Raw genomic sequence first — 6,274 nt, forward strand, 5'->3', positions numbered from 1 at the left:
TCACAATGCCCTTGACCCAGAGACACCAGACCACCTAAGCCTAGAGGTGGGAGGCAGACATCCTATGATACTTGTCTCACAGAGGAGCCAACCTGACCTTGGCAGTGATTCTACCAGGTCTCCGGCATGCTCCTGACTTCCCACACTGAGTGGCCCACTGTGGTACTCACATGCTCTCTTCCCCTTTCCTGTCAAGCATCACAGAGCTGGAGTCATCCATGCCACTCAGGCCTGGCAGGTCTATGGCCCAGGACCCTGTAGAAAGGCATGCGTTCCTTCGTGAGTGTCAAATGTGCCTAGTGGGTGTGACAGAGGCAGAGGCAGAGCCTTCAGGGCAGTGTGGTCTGGGCCTTGGGGGCCACATTGAACTCTGAGCCCAGATTCCAGGGCGGGCCTTTGACCTTCTAATTTCTCCATTTCTTTGAAGAAGAAAAAATAAACCACCTCAAAAACCTAAACAGTCAGGAAAGGGGTGGCCTCCCAAATTGCTTTACAAATTCTTCTCCTTGAGCAAATTGTTGTAAAATGTCAAGAACTTCATATTTTTCCTGTGAAGCAATCCCAGGATCCTCCAGGACGTTTTTAATTCTGTGACCTCTACCTTCCAAGAAGCCCAGTGGGCATTAAATGTTGCAGGCCAGCCAGCAGCCAGCCTCAGCCAGACATCCTTCTACATCTTTATTAACGTTCCTCTCCTAAAATGTGCAACCTCCACACGTCCCACCTACATTCTCCTGGAGTCACATGGTCACCCTGAGAGGACAAACTGAGATCACATCTTTATTGGTCAGAAGCCTTGCAAGTCGGTGGCCCTGACCTGGTTGATCGTTTCTTTAGCTGCGCAGAAGCTTTTTAGTTTTGTGAAGTCCCATTTGTCAGTTGTCAGCTTTAACTCTTGTGCACATGGAGTCTTGTTCAGAAAGTCCTTTCCTACACCTATGTCGTGTAGAATGCTGCCTGTGTTTTCTTCTAGCACTTTTGGTGTTTCAGGTTTAGGACTCTGATCCACTTGGAGTTAAGTATTAGTGCAAGGCGATAGATACAGATATAATTTCATTCTTTCGCTTGTGGCCATCCAGTTTTCCCAGCACCGTTTGTGGAAGATGCCTTTTTCTTCTTCTTTTTTTTCACAGTATATGTTTTAGAGTTTTTGTTAAACACTAAGTGGCTGAAGTTACTTGTGCTCATGTTTGGGTCTTGGATTTTTTCCCCTTGGTCTACACATCTCTTTTGTGTGCCAATACCGTACTGTTTTAATTACCATGGCTCTGTAATGTATCTTAAGGTTTGGAATTGTAGTCATATTAGCATTGTTCCTTTGTTCAGGATTCTTTTGGATATGCAGAGTCTTTGTGATTCCTTATGGATTTTAGGATAGTTTCCCCCCTTTTCTATGAAGAATGAGATGAAGATTTTGGGTTGGGATTGCACTGAATCTGTCAATAGCTCTTGTTAGAATGTTTATTTCTCAATGTTAATTCTACCAATCCGTTAGCATGGGATGTCTTTCCACTTTGGAGTGTCTCTATCTCTTTCTTAAGACATGTAAAGTCTTCATTGTAAAGCTCCTTAACTTCTCTGGTTAGGTTTGTTCTAAATATTGTATTTTCTATGAGGCTATTGTGAATAGGAGTGTGTTCATGATCTCCTCCTCTGTATGCTTATTGTTGGTTTATAGAAACTATTGACTTGTGCAAGTTGATTCTGTACCCTGCCACACTGCTGAAATTTGTTATCATTTCTATAAGTCTTACGGTAGAATTTTTGGGGTCTCTAATGTATAGTGTTGTGTCCTCTGTAAACAGGGTAGTCTGACCTTTTCTTTTCCTGTTTATCCCTTTAACTCCCGTCTCTTGCCTTACCTCTCCAGCTGGTACTTGGAGCACAATATTGAAAAGGAGTGGGGATAGTGAACATCCCTGATCCCTGTCTCATTCCTGACTTCACTGGGATTGCTTCAAGCTTTTCTCCATTTAGGATGATGTTGCCTGTGGGTTTCTCATGTGGAACTTTTACTGTGTTGAGGCATGTTCCCTTTAGCCCTACATAATGGTGTTTGTCAAGGGCTTTTTCTGCCTCTATTGAGAGGATCATGTGATTTTTGTCTTTAAGTCTATTTATATGATTTATCACATTTATTGACTTGTGTATGTTCACCCATCCCTGCATTACAGCGATAAAGCCCACTTGACCATGGTGCATAATCTTTTTGATGTCTGTCTGTCTTCTGTTTGCAAGTATTTTAATGAGTATTTTGGGGTCTACATTCACGGGGACATTGGCCTACTGCTTTCTTTGTGTGTCTTAACCTGGTTAGGGTGACACTGGTTTCATAGAAGGTGTTTGGGAGTGCTCTGTTTGTCCCTGATTTTCTTTTTGAATAGTTTAAGAAGGACGACTGGCTGTATAGCTTCTTTGAGTGTCTGTTAGAATTCTTCTGATCTGGTCCTGGACTTTTTTTTTTTTAAGATGGAAAGCTTTTTATTACTATTACAATTTCCTCATTTGTTACGGCTTTGTTTAAGTTGTTGACTTATTGGCTACATTTTGGTGGTTTGACTGAACCTAGAAACTCATCCATTTCTTTTAGTGTTTCCAGCTTAAGGGAGTAGAGGTTTTAAAAATATTCCATTACGATATTCTGAATTTCTTTGGTGTCTGTTGCAATGGTTCCCTGTTCATTTCTGACGCTTGTTAACTTGGGCCCTCTCTTTCTTTTGGCTTGTTGGGCCAAGGGTCTGTCAATTCTGTTTCTCTTAAAGAACCAGCTCTTAGATTCACTGATTCTTTGAAATGCTTTGTTTCTACCTCACTGATTTATGTTCTGACTTTTATTGTTCCTTGCAGTTGACTGGGTTCGGAATTGGTTTGTTCTTGGTTGTCCAACTTTTGAATGGCATCATTACACCATTTATTTGTGTTCTTCCTGGGTTTTTAATGTAGGCACTTAGAGCTATAAATTTCTCTCTTCGGACTGCTTTCAATGTGTCCCAGAGGTTTTGTTGTGCTGTGTTTTCACTTTTCATTTAGTTCCAGGAAGTTTTTTTAATTTACTTCTTGGTATTATTTTACCCATCCATCATTCAGTAATGAGTTGTTTAATCTCCATGAATTTGTGTATTTACTAGAGATTTGCTTGCCATCAATTTTAGGTTTTATCACACTGTGGTCAAATAGGATAGACACAAGGAGTGATTTCAATCTTCTTGAGTCTGTAAAGATTTGTTTTGTATCCTAAGATGTGGTCTATTTTAGAAAAGCTTCTGTGTGTTGCTGAGTAGAATGTGTATTCTTTGTTATTTGTGTGGCATATTCTGTAAATATCTGCTGAGTCCATTTGATGTATGGTGTTAATTAATTCTGTTGTTTCTCTGTTTAATTTTTGTCCAGAGGACCTGTCTATTTGGAGAAAGTGGGGTATTGAAATCACTTAATATAAATGGTTTCTTGTCAATCTCTGTCTTTGACTCCAATAGCACATTTCTTAATTAATTGGATGCTCCAGAGTTTGATGCATGTTTAGTAGAGTAGTGTCTTCTTGGTTAACTGCTCCCTTGGTTAAAATGAAGTGTCCCTCTTTATCTCCTCTGATTAGTTTTAGTTTAAAGTCTATTTTGCTTCCTGGTGCCATTTCATTTGATTGGATTACGTTAGCCCATCCTTTTACTCTAAAGTGACACCTGTCTTTAAAACTAAGATGTATTTCTTGTAAGCAGCAGGTCGATGGATTTTGTTTCTTGATCCACTCAGTCAGTCTGTGTCTTTTGATTGGAAAACTGAAGCCATTGATACTTAAAGTTACTACTGAGTTCTGTGTTAATCGTGGCCATCGTGTTGTTGATTTTTGGTGTTTGTCCTCTGTGGTATTTTGTGTTTTAATAATTGTGGCTTTGTATTTCCTTACACAGTCTCTCTGTTGTGCTCCTTCCTCTCATCAGCCTGAGATAACGCTGCCTGGATTTTCCTTAGGTTTGGTTTGTTTGATATATTTTTCTTAGGCTGATTATGTCATGGAAATTTTTTCTTCCTCCTTCAACCATGGCAGATAGTTTTGCTGGGTATATTAGCCTTGGTTGGCTGTCATAGTCTTTGAGGACTTAGAATGTGTTGCTCCCAGGCCATTCTGGATTTCCTAGTTTCCATTGAGGAATCAGCTGTTATTCTGATGGGTTTTCCTCTATATGTGACTTGTATTTTTTCTCTTGTAGCTTTCAATATACTTTCTTTGTTATGTACACTTAGTGTTTTCACTATGATATACTGTGGGGATTTTCTGTTCTGGTCTTGTTTATTGTGATTCTGTGTGCTTCTTGAAATTTTTTTTTTGTTGGTTTTTTTTTGTTTTTTTTTTTTTGTTTTTCTCTGAGACAGGGTTTCTCTATGTAGCTTTGTGCCTTTCCTGGAACTTGCTTTGTAGACCAGGCTGGCCTCGAACTCACAGAGATCCTCCTGGCTCTGCCTCCCGAGTGCTGGGATTAAAGGTGTGCGCCGCCACTGCCTGGCTCATCTTGAATTTTTATGAGTGTGTCTTACCTTAGTTTGAGGAAGTTTTCACCTATGATCTTCTTGTTGAAGGTCTGGTCTATACCATTGACTCAGGTTCCCCAAGCCCCGCAGTCCCACAATCCACATATAAAACAATCACTCAGGTACTTATATTACTTATAAACTGTATGGCCGTGGCAGGCTTCTTGCTAACTGTTCTTTTATCTTAAATTAACCCATTTTTATAAATCTATACCTTGCCACGTGGCTGGTGGCTTACCAGAGTCTTTACATGCTGCTTGTCCTGGCGGTGGCTGCAGTGTCTCTCCCCTCAGCCTTCTGCTTCCCAGAATTCTCCTCTCTCCTTGTCCCACCTACTTCCTACCTGGCAGCCTGCTTCCTGCCTGGTCACTGGCCATCAGTGTTTTATTTATATAGAGCAATATCCACAGCACTTCCCCTTTTTTTCTTTTTTTAAAAAGGAAGGTTTTAAGTTTAACATGGTAAAAGTACATATAACAAAACAATTACCGAGCAAGAATTATAGTTACAATATTAAAAAAGATGTCCTATCTATCTTATATTTGTGAGTTTAAGGTTTTATATCTAACTTATCTTTTATCATAACTGAGGAAATTACAACTATCTAGTCTTCAACCACATCAAAGACCTGAGAAGGAAGATAATGGTACCTGAGAAATGGTGGTATTCTTTGCCCTCATCTATGCCTATAATTCAAGGGCTGTCCCCCCCCCATGGTGTTCCACATTTCTTGTGTGTTCATTTGCTGTGTTTTTAATTTTTTTCATGCTCCCATTTTATTTGATCTAGGTTGTCTATTTAGATCCTCTATTTATATTTATACTATAGACCTGATATTCTGCCTTCTGTTTGATTCATTTGTCTTTGCTGTGAGGTTTCTACTTGGATTATTGGAGTTTCAGTTCCATCTTCATTTCATCTTGAGTCCCTTTCAGTTTCTATCTCCTGATTGAATGCCATTCTCAATTCTTGGATTGTCTCCATCATTTCCATCAGCCTCACACTTGTGTTTCCTTGGGCATCACTCAGGCCTTTATTCATCTTAAGCTCTTTCTCCTTGATTTCACTGCACGGTGTCGTTGTGTCTTCTTTAAGCTCCTTGAATTCTTTGGTGACATTTATGATGGTTCTTTTAAATTCTGTGACCTGGAGTTAATTTAGGTACTTCTAATCAGCAAACATTTCTACAGGACTGGCAGGTTCTGGAGAGAAGATGCTGGCTCAATCCTTCATGTTGTTGGCAATGCTGTGATGAGATGTGGTCATGTGGACTGCTTTGCTAGTTCTAACTTTGTTATGAATGGAACCAGGTGAGGGAGAAGAGATGTGGGAGTGGGGTGGGTCTAGGGGTTGGAAATGGCCTGAGGGAACGCAGTCAGGTGGGCAGAGGGGGCTGGGCTGGTACACAGGATATGCTTCCTGATCCAAACCTGGAGTGTGGGGGTAGACAGGTCTGAGTGGAAAGGCTGGCTATGCAGTGGGAGAATCCTGTGGTATGGGGCATAGGTAGAGAGGATGCTGGCTCAAGCCTAAAGCTCCTCTACAGTGGAGGCAGGGAAGGCCAGACTAGGCTGGTGCATTCTTTCTGGGACCTGGGCTAAAGCTTCTAGATTGCAGAAAAGACATGGATATAGTCACCAGGCTAGATCCTGGAGGGGGACCTGGGATGTTTGGATATTGAATGAGGTGGTGGAGGTGGCACAAAAGTCCTGTGGGTGGACACAGATAGAGCAGGTCCTGGAAGAAG

The sequence above is a fragment of the Peromyscus maniculatus genome, chromosome 1, assembly GCF_049852395.1.
Source record: "Peromyscus maniculatus bairdii isolate BWxNUB_F1_BW_parent chromosome 1, HU_Pman_BW_mat_3.1, whole genome shotgun sequence".
NCBI classification, from domain to species: Eukaryota; Metazoa; Chordata; class Mammalia; order Rodentia; family Cricetidae; genus Peromyscus; species Peromyscus maniculatus.